The following is a 26,805-nucleotide window of genomic DNA, read 5'->3' on the forward strand; positions in this document are numbered from 1 at the left end:
CAATGCGGCAGCAGACCATATTTTAGTTCTTGCTGACCACTGGTGGTTCATAGGCCACAGATTGGGACCACTGATCTAAGCACTAGACTCCTGTTGGTAACTAGAACTGAATTGGCTTTTTTAAACTGCTGCATCACACAGTATTGCATCCTGAACCATTCTTACCATTCAAACTCAGCTTACAATAATGAATTGGAATAGCATGGAGATACTACAAACTTTCTAATACATGTTCAAAACCTTGTTTTCCATACATTTTTGTAAACTGAAAACTATTTACTCTGGAATTAACATCTAGTCCTTCTTAAGCAAAATATTGAATGTCACAAATAATGTCACAAATTATTTCAGATTCTTCTTTAAAATAATTACAAATTATGCATTTTACAAGCTTGTTGGAGTTTTTTGTTTTTTTTTGAAGCAGTGCCTCCCTGTGATGTCATGGCAGCATGACATCATGCTTTCTGGCACAGCAAAGGTATACATGCTGCACATATGTGTTGGATGGGTGAGCATAATGAGACAAACACTTCCACATATTTGCCCTTTTACATGTGATTTTAAGCAATAAATAATCTTACATTTAAAACCATAGCTCCACAGGAAAAGGGTCTTCTCTGATGCAATTTCTGTTTCAGAACCATATGTGTTCCTCTTCAGCTTCCTGTAACTAGCATTATAATCAAATGGTAATCAAGTATGGTGTTCTTTGAATGGAAATGGGGGCAAGGGGAGATGTTGAATCTTTTAACTCCTCTATCTTTTGATCTTCATTCCTATTACTGAAATGCTCTTTAGACTTCATCAGTGTGCTGCTGGGATGTATTAGTCACATAAACAGTGATAAAACTTAGCATGAATTAATAAACAGAATAAGGATGCAAGTTCTACCTGCTTGAAGCACTTTCTTTAGTAAAAAGATTTTGCCAACTGTTGAATGGGAAGTTAGAGAGAAAAATCTCGACGGGAACCGCCTCTTCAAGAAGCATTTATTTCTAATCTCAAAGAGAGAGGGTACAATTTAGATAACATTTGGGAAAGAGAACCAGTTCAGATAACATCTGTCCAAATCCAATTGCTACTCCCAAATAGATCTTTGGAATAATTTGAATTCCAATGGTTCAATGGCTCTACTATAATTGGAATTCTTAACATTAACTAGTAATGGAGGTCTGATGACACCAGACTTGGAGGAACATCATCCTCAGGCTACAAGGGATCACCAAAAGGGAGGCACCACACTTGGGAGAGATGGTGCAACATCTGTCATGGCATCTTTCTGGACGGATTGTTTTCACAATGGTTTTTCTTGGACTTGGATGGCTTATTTGACTTGGATGCTGTGGAACTCCTTCCCATCACCATTTCATCTATATAGGATCTGATAGGGACCTACTTTTTCTTCTAATGTTGTTGAAGATCTATATTAAGATCTCTATGAAGTCATGTAGAGTTTCAGAGTGAGATGTTAATGCATGGACTGCTTTGCATGAAAATGTATTGCAGCTCTACAGTAGAGCATGAAATGATTTCTAGAACAACTGGATACTGATTTATTGGGATTAATGTTCTTCCTTGCATAAAGATGACTGACCTCCATAGTAGAAACTTTTTCATTGATGTCAAAAGTCAACTAAATGGGTCACAACATCAGATGCATCTGCCAATTTCCAGATTGTTGTGTCACTTCATTTCCAACTTAAAACGATCTTAAATTGAAACTGTTGTTGAGTTTTCTTGGCACAATTTGTTCAGAGGGATTTTCCAGTGCTTTCCTTTGAGGATGAGAGAGTGTAAATTGCCCTTGATCACCCTACTGGTTGCCATGGCTGAGAAGAATTCAAATCCAGGTTTCCACCAGAATCATAGTCCAATGCTCAAACCACTACACCAGTAGTTCTCAACCTGTAGGTCCCCAGGTGTTTTGGGCTACAACTCCCAGAAATCCCAGGCAGTTTACCAGCTGTTGGGATTTCTGGGAGTTGAAGGCCAAAATATCTGAGGGACCCACACGTTGAGAACCACTGCACTACACAATGCTGAATTTCTTCTGGCTTGATTCCAGAAGCAGGGGCCAACATCATTGGCATTTAGCCACCTTCTAATGGCACCCTCTTCAAAAAAGGGGAAAGAACAGACTGCGGAAACTATCGAGGTATCTCCCTTCTAACCTCCGCTGGGAAAATCCTCACAAGAATCCTTGCAAACCACCTTCTACCCCTCTCAGAAGACACCCTCCCAGAATCCCAGAACGGCTTCCGCCCCTCCAGAGGAACTGTGGACATGATGTTCACTGCACGACAGATCCAAGAAAAATGCAGAGAACAAAATCAACCTCTGTACATGGCATTCATCGACCTTGCAAAGGCATTCGACACAGTGAATCGCAGCGCTCTCTGGGACCATCCTCCAAAAAATCGGGTGCCCTAACAAATTTGTGAACATCCTGCGGCTCCTCCATGATGACCTCATGGCAACAGTTTTGGACAGCAATGGCTCCCAAAGTGACCCATTTAAGGTGGAATCCGGTGTCAAACAGGGATGTGTTATTGCTCCAACTTTATTCTCCATCTTCATTGCTATGATACTTCACCTTGTTAATGGGAAGCTTCCCACCGGAGTGGAAATCATCTATCGGACAGATGGCAAGCTATTCAACCTCAGCAGACTGAAAGCCAAAACCAAGGTTACAACAACATCTGTTATAGAACTCCAGTATGCTGATGACAACGTTGTCTGTGTGCATTCAGAAGAAGATCTACAAGCCACTCTAAACACCTTTGCAGAAGCATACGAGACGCTCGGACTGTCATTGAACATTGAGAAAACCAAGGTTCTGTTCCAGCAGACACCAGCCAACCCCTCTCCAATGCCAAAGATACAGCTTAATGGTATAACATTAGAAAATGTTGACCATTTCCGCTACCTTGGCAGCCACCTCTCCACCAAAGTCAACATCAACACCGAAATACAACACCGCCTGAGCTCTGCGAGCGCAGCATTTTTCCGAACGAAGCAGAGAGTGTTTGAGGACCAGGACATCTGTAGGGATACCAAGGTGCTTGTCTATAAAGCTATTGTCCTCCCAACCCTGCTATATGCCTGTGAGACGTGGACTGTCTACAGACGTCACATGCAACTCCTGGAGTGATTCCATCAGTGCTGCCTCCGGAAAATCCTGCAAATCTCTTGGGAAGACAAGCAGACAAATGTCAGCGTGCTGGAAGAAGCAAAGACCACCAGCATTGAAGCGATGGTCCTCCGCCACCAACTCCACTGAACCGGCCATGTTGTCCAGATGCCCGACCACCGTCTCCCAAAGCAGTTGCTCTACTCAGAACTCAAGAATGGAAAACGGAATGTTGGTGGACAGGAAAAGAGATTTAAAGATGGGCTCAAAGTCAACCTTAAAAACTCTGGCATAGACACTGAGAACTGGAAAGCCCTGACCCTTGATCGCTCCAGCTGGAGGTCAGCTCTGACCAGCAGTGCTGCAGAATTTGAGGAGGCACGAATGGAGGGCGAAAGGGAGAAGCGTGCCAAGAGGAAGGCGCATCAAGCCAACCCCGACCGAGACCGTCTTCCACCTGGAAACCAATGCCTTCACTGCGGAAGAAGATGCAGAGCAAGAATAGGGCTCCACAGCCACATACGGACCCACAAGAATATTGGAAGACAATCATCCTCGGAAAACGAGGGATCGCCTAAGTAAGTAAGTAAGTAAGTAATGGCAACAGGATGTCCAGCAAAGTCTGGGTTTTCAATTGAAGGTAGATTCACTGCCTCGAATTTTCAATGAATTGAATGACAGCTAACAAATGAATCATTTAATAAGGAAACCTTTTGCTTTATGTATATGTAATCCAATATAAAGCTAGTCTCTGACCACAAAGCCATATGTACTGGCTCAAGGCATCTATGTGGTTTGATTGGTTTCCAGTAAGATATTTAATTTTTATCCATCAATTGACACTAACACTATGCAAGCCAAAATAGTCCCATAGGTCTCTAGAGTTCCCCGAGTCTTTTATTTATACAATCTATTAGCAGTCAGCAAGGCATAACAAAAGAAAGCCATCAAGTGCCTGTTACAGCACCTGACACATATCTGTCTATCTCAAGAAGAATTGCAATGCAGATTTGAATGGGATGGGAAGAAAAGAAGTGAAGCAAAGATAAATGTGGTAATATGAACGTTCCCTTCCTTTCCTTTTTCTTGTACAGTGAGTCATTAAGAAATTATGCTAGGAGCGGGTGTCATGAACTCCATGGGTTTGTATGATCATTAGTGGGCCTAACTTGCCCCTGGTTCCATCCCATTTTGGGTGGAGTGGGGGTCAGACAAAAGCCCTTTTTCAGCCAAAACCAGCATTTCCCCCTCCATTCTTTCAAGAGAAATGTCACCTCTGATTACTGTAAGCTCTACTGATGAATGTCCATCCCTTGCGCCAAAGTTTCTTGCAAAAGGTTGGCTCATATGATGTACACCTTCAGGTTGCTTATCAACTTATGACAACCCTATGAATTTCATAGGGCTTTCTTAGGAAAATTAAACTTAAACCTGTTCTTTCTCTTTATGACATTCAGGCCTCAAAAGGTGGCTTCCTGAGATAGAATTTGAAGGAAAAAATCTTCAAAAAGAATTTAAAACTAGGTGTAGTTATGATGCCACAGAAGTATTCTATGAATGGGTCCCAGGCATAACAGACAACAAGAGAATGGTATCTTTGTGTGTGTGCATATGTGCGTGTGTGTGTTTGGTAAACCAGAATCACCCTTGCCATCCTAGTGACTCCTTTAGATCAATATTGATGGTGCTATATGTATGTTTGTGTGTAAGGCCAACAGGGTAGGGCCTTTACCGTCATGGCACTTGCTATGTTTCATCAATGCAGACTTTCAGAGAGACCCTGAAGAGTAATTTGTTCACCATTGCTTTGTTGGGTCACTGCATATTTTTAACACTTAAATCTCTCATTATTTTTATTGTTTTTTAATATTATTTTGTTTGTATTTTAGGATATTGGGCAGGGAGCATTTTTAAATAGGTTATGAGGTATAATAAGATGTAGTGGTTGGGTGTCGGACTACCACTTTGCAGACTGGGTTTGAATCCCTGCTTGACCCTAAAACTCACTGGGTGATCTTGGGCAAGTCACACTCTATGAGCTTCAGAGGAAGACAATGGCAACCTTTTTCTGAACAAATCTTGCCAAGAAGGAGCTCCCGGTGGTGAAGTGGGTTAAACTGCTGAGCTGCTGAACTTGCTGACCAAAAGGTTGGTGGTTCAAATCTGGGGAGCGGGATGAGCTCCCACTGTTAGTCCCAGCTTCCGCAAACCTAGCAGTTCAAAAACATGCAAATGTGAGTAGATCAATAGGTACCACTTCAGTGGGAAGGTAACAGCACTCCATGCAGTCATGCCGGTGGCATGACCTTGGAGGCATCTATGGATAACACTGGCTCTTCGGCTTAGAAATGGAGATGAGCACCACCCCCCAGAGTCGGGACATGACTAGACTTAATGTCAAGGGGAAACCTTTACTTTTACCTTGCTAAGAAAACCTTGTAATAGGGTCACTTTAGAGTCATCATAGCATAGAAATGACTTGAAGGCCCACCATAACTGGAAGACCTCAATACGAGTGTGAAAAGCCAGTGTTCATTTTTACCTGTATGGCAGAGCCTCCTTCTGTCAGGGAGACCCAATGCCCAGATTCATCACAGGACTCCATCTTGCTATGTTAGAATGCTCACCTATCTTTCCCTGTGGCTCAGGTTTTCTGTGAACACAATGCTTACCCTTCTCATTCCTGTAATTTTGCGTGCTCTCTTCATTTTATGCTACCGCTAAGTGGTCAACTGGAGATCTCTTATATTTATTAGGCAGGAGAATCAAGAAGTGAGAAGCAGAAATATACTCAGGTTCTGGACACCAGATACCCAGATACTTTGCTCTCTGCTCAGACACTAACTTTTTAATGCCCGCCCAGAGCACATGAGAGTAATCTAGTAACACCAGTGAAATTAATTCCTAGTTCCTCTGAGCTCTGGGTGCAAGAGTGCACAGACTCAAGGTGTAACTCTGCCACCACTGAAGACACTGCCTGGCTCTCTTAAGATCGGAGGGGGGCAACATTTCTCCAACAAACAGTAGTTTCATTCTCCATTCACTTATGTTTTATCATTTGCATACATTGCTGGTACATTTAATTATAAACTTTTGTCTTGACCCCTCCCCTCCCCCCACACCCCAGACACTTTCTTTGCTGTAGTTTAAAATATCAAGAATCTCTATTAGCCTACTTTTTTCTTTTCTGGACTTCTGAAATTTTACCTCTATAATAATTAGGACTGTGTAGTAGGTTGCAATTCCATTGGGATGCAGGGAAAGTGTGAGTTCAGTATAATTGGAAATGAAATCTAGCTTTCACATTAAAAAAAACCCAAAGGCTATAGTCCTACTAAGGTAAGGGACTGCTGAAATGCATGTGAGTAATGCCTGCAAACATCTCAGAGGTTCAGTGTTTTCAGTTGCTGAATTTCCAACACCCAGCTCAGATGGGCACATTAATCAATCCAAAATAAGACAAATTGTGCAGATTTCCGCAACTGGCAAGCTGTTTGTGGCCTCCATCCAATTACTCTTCTCAGGTGAATAGGAAGCTAAAACTTATATAAATTCTGTTGATTCAATGGGTCTACTCTAATTGGGACCAGCAATTGGATTTAGCATTATACTACATTGCAAAATTTGTATTGTCTGAATGGATATTAGTTTCTTGTTTGTTTGGCCTTTTTTTGTTGCCAGTGATGACTTGCAGTTAGAATAGGCAAGACATTAACACATTTAACTTTTGGCTAATAACAAAATACTGCTATAAAATGCAATGTGGAGAATGGAGATGATACTGAAGGATCCCAGAAGTTTTTAACATTTTCTTTTGCACATGTTATACTACAGTTCTATAAAATATTTACCAAAAAAAACAGTGCTTCAGGTAATTATTCTAAGTGATCAAAGAGGAGCTAGACCCAATCTATTCCCCAAAAAGAGAGGTGTGTGATTCTTTTGAGAGCTATGAACCAGCCAGGATGTGATTCATGGCAAGCTCCTTAGCTATAGTGACCCAGTGTAGTGAGATGGTTTGAGTGCTGAATTAGACCTCTGAGAAACCAGGCTTCATTTTCACTTAGCCATAGAAATCCAGTGGGTCACACTGGGCAAGTCATAGGCTCCCGGTTTCAGAGGAAGTCAATTGCAAATCCCTCTTGGACAAATTTTACCAAGAGAACCCTATTATAGGTCTGCCTTGGGGTCATCATACTTTGGAAATGGCTTGGAAGAACACAATAAGGAGTGACCATGTATTCTAGAAAATAGGGTAGCCCACAAGAATGCAGGTGTTAAACATGAGCCAACAATGTAATGCGGCAGCTAAAACATCCAATGGGATTTTGGCCTGCAGAAATAGGAGTATAATGTCTAGATCAAGGGAAGTCAAGCTACCCCTCTATTCTGCCTTTATCAGACTGCACTTGGAATACTGTGTCCAGTTTTGGGCACCACAATTTAAGGGAGATGTTGACAAGCTGAAATGTGTCCAGAGGAGGGAGGGCAACTAAAATGATAAAGAATCTGGCTAACTATGAGGAGCAGCTTATAGAGCTGGGCATGTTTCACCTACAGAAGAGAAGGCTGAAAGGGGCAAGATGGCCATGTATAAATATATGAGGAGAGAGCAAGCTTGTTTTCTGCTGCCCTGGAGACTAGGACAGAGAACAATGGCTTCAAACTACAGGAAAGGAGATTCCACCTGAAAATGAGGAAGAACTTCCTGTGAAAGCTGTTCAGCAGTGGAAGTCTGGCTGACTGGCTCTCTTCTTTGGAGGTTTTAAACAGAGGCTGGATGACCATCTGTCAGGGGTGCTTTGAATGCAATTTTCCTGCTTCTTGGAGAACGGGGTTGGGCTGGATGGCCCATGAGGTCTCTCCCAACTCTATGATTCTATCTCTGTTTTAATGGAAGGGTGTAGCAAATTTCCTAACAATGTAACCAATATAAAAATGCCACCTTCTTGACATCAAATGCCTTCTCAACCATAGAAACCCATTGGATAATCTTGAGCAAGTCACACTCATAGAATCATAGAATCATAGAATCAAAGAGTTGGAAGAGACCTCATGGGCCATCCAGTCCAACCCCCTGCCAAGAAGCAGGAATATTGCATTCAAATCACCCCTGACAGATGGCCATCCAGCCTCTACTTAAAAGCTTCCAAAGAAGGAGCCTCCACCACACTCCGGGGCAGAGAGTTCCACTGCTGAACGGCTCTCACAGTCAGGAAGTTTTTCCTAATGTTCAGATGGAATCTCCTCTCTTGTAGTTTGAAGCCATTGTTCCGCGTCCTAGTCTCCAAGGAAGCAGAAAACAAGCTTGCTCCCTCCTCCCTGTGGCTTCCTCTCACATATTTATACATGGCTATCATATCTCCTCTCAGCCTTCTCTTCTTCAGGCTAAACATGCCCAGTTCCCTAAGCCGCTCCTCATAGGGCTTGTTCTCCAGACCCTTGATCGTTTTAGTCGCCCTCCTCTGGACACATTGTCTTCCTCTTAGTCTGGAAGAGTGGGCCAAAACTAACAAAATGAAGTTCAACAGTGACAAATGCAAGATACTCCACTTTGGCAGAAAAAATGAAATGCTGCTCGAGAGCAGTACGTGTGAAAAAGATCTTGGAGTCCTCGTCAATATCTCTCTTGAATTGTGGTGCCCAGAATTGGACACAATATTCCAGATGTGGTCTAACCAAAGCAGAATAGAGGGGTAGCATTACTTCCTTAGATCTAGACACTATGCTCCTATTGATGCAGGCCAAAATCCCATTGGCTTTTTTTGCCACCACATCACATTGTTGGCTCATGTTTAACTTGTTGTCCACGAGGACTCCAAGATCTTTTTCACACGTACTGCTCTCGAGCCAGGCATTGTCCCCCATTCTGTATCTTTGCATTTCATTTTTTCTGCCAAAGTGGAGTATCTTGCATTTGTCACTGTTGAACTTCATTTTGTTAGTTTTGGCCCACTCTTCCAGACTAAGAGGAAGACAATAGCAAATCTTTGAATGATTGTGTCATTGTAAGCCAAAGTCAATTAGAAGGCACATAGCAACAAATGTCCCATATTTTCAGGTGATCTTAAGGATACAAGTCCCACTAAGTTCAGTGGACTTCACTCCTCAGCCTTTCTCATAACAAATATTTGCTGAATTGTGCCTTCTGTGTGCAACCTCTTATAACCTATGTGTGCATTTTTAATATAAATAATACAAAACTAGTATCCTGCAACATTCACCTCAGTGAATACACACACACGTATAATTATTTGAATATCAATGAAATATTCTTCTACATCATGGTTTTAAATAGTTGTGTTTAATTAGCTCTGTGAACTTGATAATCTTGACCGACTGACATGATTATGTGGAAGTTTTGAGAGACATTTTGAAATGTTTTCAGAAAAGTAGGTTGACCCAGGATAGTGTCTGCAATTTGGAAAAATGTCAGAGTACACGTGAAGACCACCACCAATGCTCCCAATAATGAAACCACCAACCCATGTCTAAAACCTTACCATATCTAATCCACCTATTATTTGATTGAAGCAACCATATCTTGCCATATGTTATGGAATAACTGTAGAGTAAGATGCTGCTTCATATCAGTTTAGTCAATGGTGCACTCAATGGTGAAGAATTATAAGGATTGCAATCCAACAATATATGGAGTATAAATTGCTAATATCCACTATTTCATAAGTGTGCCTTTTGGGATAGGTGCTGCATGCACACATAAAACAGATTATGTTATATATACCCAAAGTCAGTTGGAGCCAGGAATTTAGCACCAGCAACCTATGAATACTGGAGATTGCAGTTTAGGGAGGGGCATTTATTTATTTCTTTACAGTTCTTATATTCCGCCCTTCTCACCCCGCAGGGGACTCAGGGCGGATTACAGTAAACACATATATGGCAAACATTCAATGCCAGTTTGACAAACAACATTTAACAGACAAATACACCGAGTCTATTTAACTTTTTTCTGGCCGCCAGGGGAGCTGCTGCTTTTCATCGTCCATCCACGACACCGATGAAGTTCTTCCGCATTCCACATTCCCCGGAGTCTTTTTTCTTTATGGCCTCATAAATTAGTTAAATTTAGCCTCCCACACAAGGTGGTACCTTATTTTCCTACTTGACAGATGAAACTGTCTTTCGGGTTGCAAAGGTCGACAACAGGCTACACAATGGCTGGACACCCACTCCAGCCCGGGCTGGCTTCGAACTCATGACCTTTTGGTCAGAGTGATCTTAATGCAGCTGACACTCAGCCAGCTGAGCCACAATTCTTACCCAGAGCACTCTAGTGCCTGCTAAACTACAAATCCCAAGGTCCCACACAAGGGAATAATGGCAGTTAAAGTGGAATAATAGTGTTGTTAATAATAATATAATAATAACCTCTATTTGTACCCCGCTACCATCTCCCGAAGGACTCGGTGTGGCTTACAAGAGGCCGAGCCCAAATACAACAATAAAAACAGCAGCAGCAGCAGCAACACAATAACTCAAAAAACAAAGCAATAACAATTAACAACACCCAATGATGCAATTAAAAACAATGGCTGGGCCAAATGTAATAATTAGAATTAAAAGTGCTGGGCATGACAAGGTGGGGTGTTTGGAGGGGGATGGGCATGCAGATATCCTGGATCTCTGATAAAGTGTGTTGGGACATCATGCTAGGAGTTTCCTTATTCTGGAAAGGCACACTGGAACAGCCACATTTTCACGTGTTGAATGCTTTCATGGCTGGAATCACTGGATTGCTGAGTTTTCCAAACTGTATGGCCATGTTCCAGAAGCATTCTCTCCTGATATTTCACCCACATTTGTGGCAGGCATTCTCAAAGGTTGTGAGGCCTGTTGGAAACTAGGCAAGTGAGTTTTATATAACTGATCCCTTAGGCAGCCATCAGCCAGGCTTTGAAGCTACAAGGCCATTAAGTGCTAATCAAGGTGGCCAATTGCAACATTCACACTTGCCTCAAGCAGACAAGAGTTCTTTCTCCCACCCTGGACATTCCACAGATATATAAACCTCGCTTGCCTAGTTTTCAACAGGCCTCACAACCTCTGAGGTCGCCTCCCATAGATGTGGGCAAAACATCAGGAGAGAATGCTTCAGAACATACCCATACAGCCTGGAAAACTCACAGCAACCTGGAACAATAGTGTTGTAACTGTGTAGTGTGAGTGGTACTCTTATCTGTGAGTTCCATTTTGTTTTAAATGATATCCAGTCTTATTTTATTTTGGTTTTCTACCAAGTTCTGGTAGAGTTGATCTCAAGATGTTTCTGATTCCTTTAGGAATTAGAGGAAGGGGATTGGAGGGCAGGGGAAACAGTACAACGTGAGTAACTAGGAGACATGCATAAACATAAAATGCTGTTTGTAATATTAGACATGACCTCAACCAATTAAAAATATTAATAGAAAAAAATATTCTTGTCAAAACTCTGAGTTCATTGACATCACTCTCATCCCTATCATCAGGATTAACATAGATTTCCTGATGAGGAGGGGGAAAATGAGAATCCCTCTCTTTCCCTCTATTTTTCTTGACCTCTTCTTCTTAGAAAATTGGGCTAGGATCAAATCGCATTAACCAAACAGATGGTTAAAAAGATAGTGGAGGAAAGTATTTTTTATGGTTGGTGGTAGAGATTTTTCTCATCTTTTAAAATGAGAAAACCCTGGATAGCTGTTATATATAGATTAAATGTGACTCTGAAAGGGTGCGGGTCCTTAACTTGAATTAATTAAGTTTTCAATTTCTCTGAAAAAGAATACAAATGTAAGATTGCCTATCCACTTTATCATATTATTATATGCAGTTAAAGGCAACTGCTTTTACATGATGGAGCAGCAGCTCGGTGTGCAAAAGGGTTCACATCCAGCCTGGACTATATCCAGGCAAAAAGAGCTCACGTTAGAGCTTGGAAAAGTCACCTTTCTAGATTCCCAGTGTCCTCCAACCAGATAAATGTATTTATTGTGTCAGAAGTGGGTTGAGGGTACAGTTAACATGTATTTGAAAACACAAACAAAGTTTAAAAACTTGGCATTATGTTAAATGTCCTTTGACCAGAAGCTGGTCACTTGGAGTGCCTCTAGTGTTGCTGTGAGAAGGTCCTTCATTGTGCATAAGGCAGGGCTCAGGTTGCATAGGTGGTCTGTGGTTTGCTCTTCTCCACACTCACATTTTGTGGACTCCACTTTGTGGCTCCATTTCTTAAGGTTGGCTCTGCATCTCGTGGTGCCAGAGTGCAGTCTGTTCAGCGCTTTCCAAGTTGCCCAGTCTTCTGTGTGCCCAGGAGGGAGTCACTCTGCTTGATATTCAAGCTGCTTTGAATGTGTATAAGCCCTGTGATGCCAAGCTTAGAAAGCCATAGAGCTAGAAGTCCCCTTCAATCCCATCCCCTGTCATGGAGGAAGACCCAGTCAAAGCACTTGGAAGAGATGGCCTTCCAGCCTGTGCTTAAAAACCTCCAGAGAAGGAGATACACACCCAGGCACTGCAGGCAGTCCACCCTGATGTTGAAGAGCTCTTACAGACATGTTCTTCCCAAATGTTTTGGAGATGATCTCTTTCCCTAGAATTTGAATCCACTAAAACCAGACTCACTGTATCCCTTTTCCTGCAAGAGCAGAGTTTCTCAATATGGAGGTTGGGGCACCTGGAGGCTTCGCAAGGGGATATCAGGGGGATTGCCAAAACCCATCAGAAAACACATTATTTTCTATTGGTCATGAGGGTTCTGTGTGGGAAGTTTGGCCCAATTCTATCGTTGATGAAGTTCCGAAAGCTCTTTGATTGTAGATGAACTATATATCCCAGCAACTACAACTCTCAAATGTCAACTCTTATTTTTCCCAAATTCCACCAGTGTTCACATTTGGGCAAACACTTCCAGTATTTTCTGTTGGGCATGGGAGTTCTGTGTGCCAAGTTTGGTTCAGTTCATCGTTGGTGGAGTTCAGAATGCTCTTTGATTGTAGGTGAACTATACATCCCAGCAACTACAACTCCCAAATGTCAACTCTATTTTCCCCAAAATTCACCAGTGTTCACATTTGGGTATATTGAGTATTTGTGCCAAGTTTGGTCCAGATCCATCATTGTTTTAGTCCACAGTGCTCTCTGGATGTAGGTGAACTACAACTCCAAAAATCAAGGTCAATGCCCACCAAACACTTCCAGTATTTTCTGTTGGTCATGGGAGTTCTGTGTGCCAAGTTTGGTTCAATTCATCGTTGGTGGAGTTCAGAATGCTCTTTCATTGTAGGTGAACTATAAATCCCAGCAACTACAACTCCCAAATGACAAAATCAGAAAAGACAGGATTCAGATTTGGGTGTATTGAGTGTGCCAAATTTGGTCCAGTGAATGAAAATACATCCTGTGTATCAGATATTTACATGACAGTTGTGAAGTAGCAACAGAAATAATTTTATGGTTGGGGGCCACCACAACTTAAGTGTATTAAGGGGTCACGGCATTAGAAAGGTTGAGAACCATTGGTGTAGACGAGCCCTGTGATGCTAAGCTCAGAAAGCCATAGAGCTAGGAGGTCCCTTCAAGCCCATCCCCTGTCATGGGGGAACACTTAATCAAAGCCCTTCGGACAGATGGCCTTCCAGCCTCTGCTGAAAACCCTCCAGAGAAGGAGACACACTCCCAGGCTGTGCAATGTTGAAGAGCTCTGACAGCCAGGGAGTTCTTCCCAATATTTTGGAGAGGGAATTCTGTTCCTTGAAGTAACTGGCTTGACCTTGAAGGAGCCGGGGGTGGTGACGGCCGTCAGGGAGCTCTGGCGTGGGCTGGTCCATGAGGTCACAAAGAGTCGGAAGAGACTGAACGAATAAACAACAAACAACTCTTTTCCTAAATCCGGGCTCACTGGATCCCTTTTCCCGAGAGAGAGAGAGAGAGAGAGAGAGAGAGAGTGGGAGAAAGAGGAGGGAGAGTCCAGGCTGAGCCAGGGAAGCCTTTCCCAGCCGGGGTGCCCTTTGGCGAGGTGGGGATGCCTCCCTTTGCTTCACGTGAAGGCGGGGGGGGGGGGGGGCAAGCACGTGCGAGGAGTGGCAACCCCAGGCTCATTTTGGGATAGGAAAGGAGGAGGCGTTGGTGTGTGTCGACGGGATTGCGGTCCTGTGTAATCCCTGCTGCGGAGTGCCTCTTTTTTTGCTCCTCTCTCTCTCTCTCTCTCTTTCTCCCCGAGGCAGTCGGTGGGGCGGAGGGTGTCATATGACATCCCACGTCAAAGAAGGGCGGGCCCAGCACCCGCGCGTGGATTCCCCTTCACGGAGAAAGACAGAGAAAGCGAGAGAGAGAGAGAGAGAGAAGGAGCGCGCTGGGTGCTGCTCCTCTCTCCCTCCTGCTCCTCCTCCTCCTCCTCTTCCTCCTCCTCCCGCCCAGCAGCATGCAATCTCTCCGTCCCGACCAAGATCAGATGGAGCGAACTCAATCAGAGGATGCCATGATTCCCTTGGCCACGCAATTTCCACTATCAATAATTTAACCATTTGGAAAACAAACCCACCCACTCCCAAAAAGAGCGAGAGAGAGAGAGAGAGAGAGAGGTGGGCAGAGACTGGAAAGAGGCATCGGACTCACAAAGAGAGAGAGAGAGAAAGAAAGAGAGAAAAGATCAATATTTGGGGGAGTGGTGGCGCTTGTTTGAATGCGTGGACTTCTCCATCTCCAAGGCAGCGACGAGGCCGGGGAGGAAGCAGCCCTCCATGCGTCCCGCGCGCGGATGGTAACTTTGGGCGAGTGGGCGCTTTAAGGAAAGCCAAGGAGGCGAGCCAGAGAGCGCAAGGTGAGTCCTCGCTTGCTGCTTCCCTGCTCCGGGTCTTTTTCTCCTCTGGAGGCGAGAGGAGAAGGGGGGGGGGGGGGGAGAGAGAGAGAGAGATCCAGGGAGGGACGGGGCCCCGTTGTGCCCGCTGCGTGCGCCCGGCCAAAGTGACGGCTTGTAACGCAATCCTCCGGGTCCGCCATGAATAAACCATGCGCCTGATTATCTTGATTGCATTCTTAATAGGGCCGACGACGGCGAGGTCAGGCAGGGAGCTAGATTTAAATGGATCTGGTTTGTTTATTGCCTCCACCAAACAGTAAGTTAATCGTCTCCCGCTTTTTAAAATGGATTTCTAGTATGTCAAAGGGCGGGGGGGGGGGGGGGGGGGAGAGAGAGCTTTCCTTCGTCCCCAAGTACATAAGGAACTGTATTGTCTTTCATGGCCGGAATCTCTAGGTTGTTGTGAGTTTTCCGGGCTGTATGGTCACGTTCCAGAAGCATTCTCTCCTGACGTTTCGCCTGCATCTATGTCAGGCATCCCCAGAGGTTGTGAGGTCTGTTGGAAACTAGGCAAGTGGGACTTATATATCTGTGGAATGTCCAGGGTGGGAGAAAGAACTCTTGTCTGATGTATTGTCCTCGGGCTATGGCCATGTTCCAGAAGCACTCTCTCCTGACGTTTCACCTCCATCTATGGGGTCCTCACAACCTCTGAGGATGCCTGCCATAAATGGAGGCGAAACGTCAGGAGAGAATGCTTCTGGAACATGGCCATACAGCCCGGAAAACTCTCAACAGCCCAGAGAAGGAACTTTTCTTAACTGCTTGGCCTGTGTTTTCCCTGTCGAGAAAGAAAGAGCGGTTCTAAGTCGTCGCGTGTGTGTTTGTGTCAATGTATGCATCTACACAGGCATGGGGAAAGTTGGGCCATCTCTCTAGGTGTTTTGAACTCCAACTTTCACCTGAGACCCCTTCCTTTTCCCCCTCAGCCGCTTAAGCGTCTCTTCTACTTCTTCTCCTCGCTTATGCGGGTGAGGGGGGAAAGGAAAGGGTTTGAGGCTGTTGGGAATGGTGGAAGTTGGAGTCCAAAACACCTAGAGGGGTGGCCCAACTTTCCCCATGCCTGATCTGTATCGCTTGGCATTGCTTCCATCGCCTGGACTCTCTGCCCTGGCATTCCTCCTCCAGACTTGTAGATGCGCCCTGTGCGTCCCTCCCTCCCTCCCTCCCTCCCTCCCTCCACGCTGAGAAGCTAAGACCTCACAACCTCTGAGGATGCCTGCCATAGATGCAGGCGAAACGTCAGGAGAGAATGCTTCTGGAACATGGCCACGCAGCCCGGAAAACTCACAACAACTCAGCCCTATCTGCCCTGCCTCGCTTGGGTTGGAGAAAGAGGGGCAGGGATGAGGGATGCCCAGTCTTGATGCGGGTCTGACGAAGTTATTCCAGCGTGTTCTCGCTTTGAGGTGGTGGCCGGGGAATACGAGCCTGGCACGTGGGAAAGCGCGTGTGCGTGTCTTTTTTGGTGTGTTTGTGGGCGCGGAGCCCTCCCAGCCGGAGCCTCCGGAGAGCGGCTTCAAGGCAGAGATCCCCTCTCTCCCTCCCTCCCTCCTTTTCTCCGATAAAGTTTGGAGAGGTTGGAGGAGGCGAGAAGCCTCTCGGGGACTCGGCAGTCCAGTTGAGCTCCCATTGCTCCCCTTGGCCGGGCTTTGGGGGAGCGCAGTCGTTTCCTCCTCCGGAGGAGGAAGAAAGGGAGGCTGGTGGAGGGGGTCCCACTCGTGCCGAGGCTGAGGGAGGGGGCCGTGGGCGGGCGGGCGGGCGGGAGAGTACAGAGGCTCCCAGCCCCACTCCTCCTTCCCCCTCCCCTCCCCTTCCTTCCCTCATGAAGCTTTGATGAGACATTTGAGCCGCCGGCCTCGTCCTGGGTTGCGGGAGCTGCAGGAGGCTGCGGCTGGAGGGAGCGGACGGCGCGGAGAGGATGTGACTCTCCGGAGGGGACCCCAGGCTGGCTTTGTGGGGACGGCAAGGTAAGGGCAGGCTCCCCGCCGGCAAGGGGAAAAGACCCGTCGGGAGCAGGGCTGTGCCTCTCGGAAACCCACCCGGGAAGGGGGCCTCTTGTGCCTGGGAAGCGGGGCGGAGGAGGATGGCGGACGGGAGGGGAGAAGCCGCTCTCCTCCGCCAACCGACAGACCCTGGACGCGGGTGGGAGCGCAGTGTGGAGGGTTTCCTCGCAGGTGGAGCTTCCCTCCCTGCAGACTTGAGCCTGCGCCTGGAAGAAGGTTGCTCCCTGCCGCTTGGCTCCCGCGCCAGGCACCTGTTCGGCTCGCCCAAGTGTGCCTTCGGGCTCCTTCCCTTCGCGCCTCCCCACTAACAACAAGGACCTCCCCCCCCCGTGGCGCAATGGTGGTTCCCAACCTGTGGGTCTCCAGGTGTTTTGGCCTACAACTCCCAGAAATCCCAGCCAGTTTGCCAGCTGTTAGGAGTTCTGGGAGTTGAAGGCCAAAACATCTGGAGACCCACAGGTTGAGAACCACTGGGCTCCACCCTTGTGCCGGCAGGATTTTGGCCTGCATCAATAGGAGTCTAGTGTGTAGAACCAGGGAAGTCATGCTCCCCCTCCTTTCTGCCTTGGTCAGACCACACCTGGAATACGGTGCCCAGTTCTGGGGACCACAATTGAAGAGAGATATTGACAGGCTGGAATGTGTCCAGAGGTGGGCGACTAAAATGATCAAGGGTCTGGAGAACAAGCCCTATGAGGAGTGGCTTGAAGAGCTGGGCATGTTTAGCCTTCAGAAGAAAAAGCTGAGAGGAGACATGATAACCATGTATAAATATGTGAGAAGAAGTCATAGGGAGGAGGGAGCGAACTTGTTTTCTGCTGCCCTGGAGACTAGGACGCAGAACAATGGCTTCAAACTACAAGAAAGCATCTGTCGGGGGTGCTTTGAATGCGATTTTCCTGCTTCTTGGCAGGGGGTTGGACTGGATGGCCCATGAGGTCTCTTCCAACTCTATGATCCTATGATTCTAGGACTGCTGATCGAAAAGTCGGCGGTTGGAATCTGGGCAGTGGGGTGAGCTCCCCTCTGTCAACTCCAGCTTCTCATGCCGGGACATGAGAGAAGTAGCAAGAAAACACCCCGCCTCCTTGCAGACTGCCAATTCTCCCACACCAGAAGCGACTTTCAATTTTTCAAGTCGCTTTTGACACAAAAAAAACACCCAACAACAAAAAAGCGCGCATTCTTTTCCCACCCTTCCTTCCTTCCTTCGTTCTTTCTTTCCGGACTCCTCTCCGCCCGTCCCTTGCGCACTTTCTTTGCCGCTTCGGGGATTCCCAAGACTCCTTCCTCCGCCCCCTGGCCGGTCCTTCAAGCTTTTGAAGTGGAGAAGGGGATAGGCAAAAGGGCTGTGGAGTGTGTGTATGGGGGGGGGGGGGGCATTTCGCTCGTGGGGGCGCCCATGGAAGGAGGGGGGAGTGCGTGCGGAGCGCAGAGAAGGCGCGCTGCCTTCCCTTTGGACACCCGGCGGAGTAGGGGCTGCTTTCCTGCCTCCGCGACCCCCGTGGCCGCTTGCTTGGGTGGGTGGCTCTTCCACGGGGACGGGCGCCCCCTGCCGAGCAAAGGGAGGCCAAGGCCAGAGGGAGGAGTGGGGGCTCCGCGCAGTTCTTCCTCCTTCCCCACTTCCTCCTGTCCCCAGAGAGGGGCTGGCGTGCGTGCTGAGCGATGTGCGTGGCTCCGCTTTGGAGCCCCGAGGAACTCCTTCTTTCTTTCTTTCTTTCTTTCTTTCTTTCCTTCCTTCCTTCCTTCCTTCCTTCCTTCCTTCCTTCCTTCCTTCCTTCCTTCCTTCCTTCCTTCCTTCCTTCCCCAAGGACTTGGCCAAAAGCCCGGCGCAGCGAAGCGACACGTGACGCAGGGCGGGAAGCACGGGAGGACCACCCCCCCCCCCCCCACACACACACACACACGCAATCTGCCGGGGGATCCTTTCTGGTTCCTTTGACGAGACAGGTCAAGGGGAGGAGGCGAGGTTCCGAAATATTTTGAGACAGAAATCTAAGAACACAGAGAAGAGAATTTGACCTGGGAGGGAGGGAGGGAGGGAGGGAGGGAGAGGCACAGGCGAATCCAGATCATTTGGGAAATCATTGAGATCATTTGGGGAACCCACTCTAAACTCACAACCAAAGACCGTGGGATTCAGGGCCTCCAGATGTGGCTTTGGCTGGGTTTAATTTGCCATATAATGCAATCGAAAGGCATTTTATATTGAGTGCAGACCAGGCCTGTGCAAACTTCAGACCTCCGGGTGTTCTGGACTTCAACTCCCACTATTCCTAACAGCCTCGGGCCCCTTCCTTTTCCCCCTCAGCCGCTTAAGTGGCTGAGACTGATAGGAATGCTGGGAGTTGAAGTCCAAAACACCAGGCGGGAAGGCCCAAGTTTGCCCAGGCCTGTTCTAGACCCTGGAGATAGGAGCTCCACTATGAGGTAGCACTAGGATTTGCTTTTGAACTTCCTTCTAGTTCAATGTTACTCAAACTTCTTAATGCCATGACCCCTTAATACAGTTCCTCATGCTGTGGTGACCCCACAATCATACAATTATTACTTTACAACTGTAATTTTGCTGCTGTTATGAATAATAATATAAATTTCTGATATGCAGGATGTATTTTCATTCACTGGACCAAATTGGGCACAACTACCTGATACGCCCAAATTGGAATACCGGTCGTGTTGGAAAGGGGGATTAATTTTGTCATTTGGGAATTGTAGTTCCTTGGATTTATAGTTCACCTACAATCAAAGAGCATTCTGAACTCCACCAAGGATGGAATTGAACCAAACTTGGCACACACAGAACTCCCATGATCAACAGAAAGTACTGAAAGATTTTGGTGGGCATTGACCTTCAGTTTTGGAGGTGTAGTTCACCTACATCCAGAGAGCACTTTAGATTCAATCAATGATGTATCTGGACCAAACTTGGCATCAATACACAATATGCCCAAATGTGAACACTGGTAGAGTTTGGGGAAAATAGACCTTGACATTTGGGAATTGTGGTTGCTGGGATTTATTGTTCACCTACAATCAAAGAACATTCTGAACCCCACCAACGATAGAATTGGGCCAAAGTTCCCACAAACCCCCCCCCCCCCCATAACCAACAGAAAATACTGTGTTTTCTGATGGTCTTTGGTGACTGCTCTGAAACCCCTTCATGACCCCCCCCCCCCCAGGGCTCCCGACCCCCAGGTTGAGAAACACTGTTCTGTTGGAATGATAGAATATCAACTTCAACCTCTTCCATTAAGAGTGTTCTCTTGAACTATTGTATCATGTTTCTGGGGCAGGGAAAGGAATGTAGCTTCATTTTTGTGGGTTCTGCAGTTTCTAGGGACCAGCCTTTATTATTGCAGTCGTTCTTTCCGACATTGTGCTTGAAGATTAAGCTCTTTAGGCCAGTGTTTCTCAACCTGGAGGTCAGGACCCCTGGGGGGGGGTCATGAGGGGGTTTCAAAGGGATCACCAAAGACCATCAGGAAACATATATTTCTGATGCTTAGAAACCCCTTTGGCAGAGAAGGCTGAAGATCTCTCCGCCCCTCCTTCTCTTCCTTTTTGGAAATAGAGGCAAATCCTCTCACCAAAAGCCCTCCTCCACTGTGATTGGCCAGCCTCTCAACCGAAAGGAGGGCTGTTTCTGAGACTCCAAGTGGGGAGGGGAGAGCAGGTGTGCTTGGCACATGGCAGCATGGTGCGCATGTGCAAGGGAGTGTGCAAGGCTGGATGGAGGCTCCTGCTAGCGAGTTCCTTCAAGGCATGGGGATTCTGTGTGGGAAGTTTGGCTCAATTCTATCGTTGGTGGGGTTAAGAATGCTCTTTAATTGTATGTGAACTATACATCCCAGCAATGACAACTCACAAATGTCAAGGTGTATTTTTCCCCCAAACTACACCAGTGTTCACATTTGGGCATATTGAGTATTCATACGAAGTTTGGTCCAGATCCATCATTGTTGAGTCCACAGTGCTCCCTGGATGTAGGTGAACTACAACTCCAAAACTCAAAGTCATTGCTCACCAAACCTTTCCAGTATTTTTTGTTGGTCATGGGAGTTCTGTGTGCCAAGTTTGGTTCAATTCCATCATTGGTGGAGTTCATAATGCTCTTTAATTGAAGGTGAACTATAAATCCCAGCAACCAGAACTCCCAAATGACAAAATCAATCTCCTCCTCCCAACCCCACCAGTATTCAAATTTGGGCGTATTGGGTATTTGTGCCAAATTTGGTCCAGTGAATGAAAGTATATCCTGCATTTCAGATATTTATATTACTGGGTTGTTGTAGGTATTTCAGGCTATATGGCCATATTCCAGAAGCATTCTTCCCTAACGTTTCAGCTGCATCTATGGCAAGCATCCTCAGAGGTTGTGAGTACAGACCTCACAACCTCTGAGGATGCTTGCCATAGATGCAGGTGAAAAGTCAGGAGAGAATGCTTCTAAAACATGGCCATATAGCCTGAAAAACCTACAGCAACCCAGTGATTCTAGCCATGAAAGCTTTCGACAATGCATATTTACATTACGATTCATAACAGTAGCAAAATTACAGTTCTGAAGTAGCAACGAAAATAATGTTATGGTTGGGGGTCACCACAACCTGAGGAACTGTATTAAGGGGTCATGGCATTAGGAAGGCTGAAGTATTATGCACCCAAAAGTTGAGCCCAATATTGCTGTCCCTTAAGTCTGGGGCAACTTGAAGCTGCTGTAGCTGTAAAGAGAATCAGGATGTGGCGTGGTGTAGTGGGCATGCATCTCTATGCCAGGCATGGGACGCTGCCAAAGGTTATAAATGGAATGTAACGGGAAGCACCTCTTTGGCCACCACTCCGAATCTGTAAGTGAGCGGAAAGAAACACTTGTTGAAATGTAAGCTTTCCTGGAATTTCAAACACGCTGGTTACCATAACTGGAATTCCAGGGCCATAAAGTTATTTGTCCTTTTTGCCTGCTTTGCTAGATGGAAGGTTGGGTTTCCGCATCTGCAGTAAATTATTAAACTACTTATAATGTGTGCTCAGTCTGTGGTGGGGCAGAGGAAGAGGAATATAATAAAAATCCAGCATTTTGAAGGGGAAATTACCCATGTAATTTGATTCATTATATGGAGAGCCTTTGTGTCTTCTGCTCTTTTTTTGATCTGCAAACTTTATCTGATTGACATTCTTTGTTTATTTATTAATTCTCAGGGGGAAGTGACTCTGTAAAGTTCAAGATGGACAACCCATAGCCTTCAAGATATTGTTGGTTGCAGTTCACTTCTCCCCGCTCTTTTATCTAGGCTTACTAGAACTGATGGACATTGCAGCCCACCAATACTTGGAGTTTCTTTGCCCACAAAACAGAACGGGCATTCCAATTTTTAAAATAATAACCAGTTGCCCATATCCAAAGTGACTCCACAGCTATCTGGACTGATCCTATGCGCCCACAGAGCCCTTTCCAAGGATCTATTCAATACTCTTTTGACCTTTAGCAGATGTTTACAATGAGCAAGTATGTCTTTGCAGCAGTGCATGTGATTGAGCTGGCAGAGCCTTCAAATGTCCACTAGATGGCTAGCCTTTTTGGATAGTTGTATATCTTGAAGTCATCTCCAACTTATGGCAACCTTAAGGTGTGAGCTGATGGGGTTTTATAAATTATGTGTGAAGAGGGTTTCCCTCTGAGGCTAAGAAAATGTGACTTGCCCAGGATCACCAACATTCCCATGGTTATGTGGAAATTCAGAGTCATACTTCCATGCTGCAACCACTGCCCCACACTGGCTCTCCATTCTTTCAAATCTCATCTATAATTTCACATGGACTCCATCAGGGATAGGGATAATTACTCAGCCCTATATCCGAGAATATCAAGGCAGAAAGTCCCATATTATTTGAGTGTGGACTCAGATAACCCAGCTCTAAGCAGATATTGTGGGATTTTCTGTCTTGATTCTGAGATATAGGGCTATGTGGAAGGGCCCTTAGACCACATCTCCCAGAAGCCTCTATAGTCAGCAGGCATGCTGAGGGAGGGAATTCTGATAGTTGTATATCAGACCAGTAAGTTTCCTAAGCTTTCAACCCTACTTCCATTTCATCCATTAGTTTGCACAGTGGGGTTGCCTTCCACACAGTACAAACATTTCTCCTTTCCATGTAGTGTATGGTGTTGCCCTTTGGGGATCAAGCTGCACAAGGAGATGTGATGCAGAGTTTCAGATTGGCTCTGCTGCATATATGACATTTGTGGCATAATTGCAGCACTGAGCTCCTGATACCACAATATTTAAAGTGATGGTGTGATCTAAAGTTTCAGGCCCCTTACACAAATAAAATCCCACGTTATCTGCTTTGAACTGGGATATATGGCAGTGTGGACTCAGATAACCCAGTTCAAAGCAGATATTCTGGGTTATATGACTGTGTGGATGGGCCTTCACTAATGGCTGTAGAAGCACAAAAGATTTGGCACATTCCTGTTCTGGCCACCAAGCACTGGTCCCAAATATAGTCAAACTGACAGAGCTACAGAATTGCCCTGCAACTTTATCATGATTGGGTATAATGTGAATGTATTAATTTGGGAAGGAGAGAACTATGCAAGAATACACTCTTTGTTACCCCAACCGGACTCTTTGGACTATACTTCCCACAGGCCTTGCTATTTGGGGGATTCTGGAAGTTGATGCACAAAACTTAGTTCTGGAACTTTATGTGGAGAATGCAGGGGCCGTCCGATATCTTGATAGTTGCACCATTAGAACTCCAAGAAATGTGATGCAACTCTTTGTCTGGCATTGAATGTTTGCCATGTATATGCGATTTGTAAATAAATAAACAGCAAGTATATAAGGAGGGTATCTGTGGCTTCCAGTTCCTGATTCAGTGGTATAATGTCACCCTGTTTTTCTTTTGATGGCATAATCGGCAAACCTCACAAAAGTTGGAGTTTGAAGCACACTTTCTTGGAAGTTGGGTTATACCAAACATTAATAAAGTACTTCCCTGTCATTATTGCAGTTCCATTTACAAAAGCCCTTTAAGGGGGTACAATCACATTTTGCCTCATATATAAGGCAAACAGGAAGTGAGGCTGATAATTGTGGCTTCTATGAAGCAATCTAGAAATTTTATGGCTGATGTGAGATTTGACGGTGAGCACACACCAATTCTCGGAAGTGTTTTCCTTCCCTTCTGTGGGGCTTGCTGCCCCCTAGTAAGTGTGTCTAGGATTGCAGTTCTACTGTACTCTCTCACTGTTTGTCCTTTCATATAAATGCAAAGTGAAAAGGTCTTTCTTCCAAAGGAATGTGGTTCAAATGATGGTTGGAGTCTCTTAAATGAGATGCTTTCAAAAACGCACCTAGTAATTATTTCCGGATATCTGAACTATGCACATGCTGTTTGGCAGCTTTGTGGTGCACTATTGATTGCTCAGTTTCTTCAATTTTTTATAAGATTAAGAGAGCAATGTGTTACAATCACATGCACGCTTTTTTCCCAGAATTGCCATTAGCATCTTGCCTTGAATATTCACATGGCTTTTTTTCCCAAAAGTACATTTTTTAAAAAACTTGGTTACACATTTCTTTGAGGTTATTGCCATTTTGAGATCAATAGCAGTTAATTATTTACGCTTCTAGTAACTGAGTTTTAATGTATGCAGAGAATCTATCCTGGTAGTATAGAGTGAGTACCTGTGTTATCTTTAATTCATGGATTGATAAAAATGGATTGATAGAAATGAACGTAATGTGATATGCGTAAATGGAAGCATCCAGACAAAGAGGCAGTGGCCCAGGTTGGAGTAGCATGAGTTTTAAAAATGATGATTTCACTCAATGAAGTGGCCCATTGAGTGAAATCCCATTGAGCCAGTACTTGGCAGCATGAATGAGAAGACATATGTTTTGGCCATCTCTTCCTTAGTTATAACTTTTGCCATCTTGACCATATTTTGATATTGCTTGGGCACATGTGTCATGGTTGTCATCTGTGAAATGTTGGAGGATATTGGCCCAAGTGCCCGTTCTGCTTCTCTGTCATGTGTTGGGTAAAGTTATACCTTTACTTAGTCCTGGTGTTGATTCACTTGCTGCTTTCCATTTGGGGGAAGATTGATGAAGGAATACAGGGTTCTGAATTCATAGCAATTTGGTTTTCAAATAAGATGTCAATCGTGCTAGTGGGATTTGATCACTCATATCTTTTTTAGGAAACTAATGTATGCTGTACATGAAGTAGTTCTCCATTTTTAATTTTTAAAATATATATATTAAGATCTTGCTGCCACATTAATATGTACTGGCAGTTGTCCAGAGAATTCTTTTTGAATCGTTTTGTTCAGTCTTGGCACAGAGATCCAATCAAATGATTCAATCTTCCTTATTGTTGTACTGTCCTCCTCCTGAAACTATGTAGATTCTGTCATATGTTCTTCACTGTAACTGTAAAGAACATGTGTTCAGCCCATGTGGATATCAAGTGGTTCAGTTCTACCCTGTACTTACATTTCTGATTTTACTTGAAAAGTATAGGATGAAACCACAAGTGCTCAGAAAAAAATACTATCTGTAATGTCAACAAGTCCTTGGTTGCTATTTGCCAATCTTCTCCTGCATGTGTCAACTGTTAAGCAAAGTCATTACATTGACTTGCATTATTGTGCCGCCATGAATGTCACAGAGCTTTGTAAACTCTCTCTACTAACAATGGGATTTCCAAATGTTGTCAGGAATTTCTCCTTGCATCCGTTGCCTCAGCCAGAAACAGAGTTTGAAAATGTTTCTTTTGAGGGGATTGCAACTCCTAGAAAAAACCCCACCACCATGAGCACTAATGCAAAGACTTGCAACCCCTCTCCCTAAAAGGGCTGGTGATGACGTGTGATGTGGGCAGGCCTGTAGCCGGGGGGGGGGGTGTTAGGGGTTCAACACCCTCCCCCGAAATTTTTCAGGTTAAAAAAAACTTGGTTTACTCATGAATTTTAACTGGTTAACCAAATCCCCATACTAAGTCTATGAGACGCAAAAAATTAACGAGTCCCTCCAGAACTGCAAGTGCTATCTCAAGCAAATATTGACAATTTATGTCATTACTTGCAGCAATAGCCAATGTAGCGAAGCAACCAAGTTGGGGCGGGGGGGGGGGTTGAATGCTCTCATTAAGGAGGCCAGACTTGGTGGAGGTGGTTGACAGGGGCGGAGCTGCAGGCTATTTAAGGCTGCTCTGCCCCCTGATGTGCTCTTTGCTTCAGCGTGACCATACCCCCCCCCCAAATTTTCAAAATACCCCCAAATTTTCAACCCTCCCAGAAATTTTTTTCTGGCTATGGCCCTGGATGTGGGGAAGAGGGAAAGCTACTTTCATTTCCAGAGGATTCCTTGAAGATTGCATAGAAGCATAATACTAACTTTTTGATGTAATAGTTTTCTTCTACTCCTGTTAGCTTTCACAGAGCCCCCGATTATGGCTATCAAAACTGAAGGATACACGCTGAGCTGTAATGAGTAACAAGAAGTGAAAGTGGCCATGGCTTCTGTAGCCATGATGTACTTCATAGAGTAGGGGAGAAAATTAGAGAACCTTTGGATTGTAGGTCCTTTCTATGCCAAAAAGTGCTAGTGCTTCACCAAACTACATCTCCCGTGATTACCTAGCATTGAGCCATGGCAGTTAAAGTGTCAATCTGCATTAATGTTACAATGTAGAGCCAGCCTTAGAGGTCAACATGATTCCTACCCCTTCCAGAGAGGAAGAAAAATTAGTATGTTTGTTTAACTGAATTCATTTTAGCCTGCCCTTCCTCC

At 45.2% G+C, this 26,805-nt stretch overlaps 1 protein-coding gene across 5 annotated transcripts in view; it reads left to right on the top strand.

The window, feature by feature from the left end:
* The window catches only part of BDNF (brain derived neurotrophic factor), a 90,992-nt gene that overhangs the window by 25,317 nt on the left and 38,870 nt on the right, over positions 1–26,805 (top strand). The window contains exon 1 of one of the 5 annotated variants that reach the window (XM_060766059.2): positions 14,433–14,948. The exons of 3 other annotated variants lie outside the window; for them this stretch is intronic. The gene's annotated coding sequence lies outside the window, so the exon portion shown is untranslated. Of the gene's footprint in view, positions 1–14,432; positions 14,949–16,820; positions 16,958–26,805 lie in introns of those variants that run through there. One more of the 5 variants, XM_060766071.2, reaches the window with a different exon arrangement.

Source organism: Anolis sagrei, chromosome 1 (genome assembly GCF_037176765.1).
Source record: "Anolis sagrei isolate rAnoSag1 chromosome 1, rAnoSag1.mat, whole genome shotgun sequence".
NCBI classification, from domain to species: Eukaryota; Metazoa; Chordata; class Lepidosauria; order Squamata; family Dactyloidae; genus Anolis; species Anolis sagrei.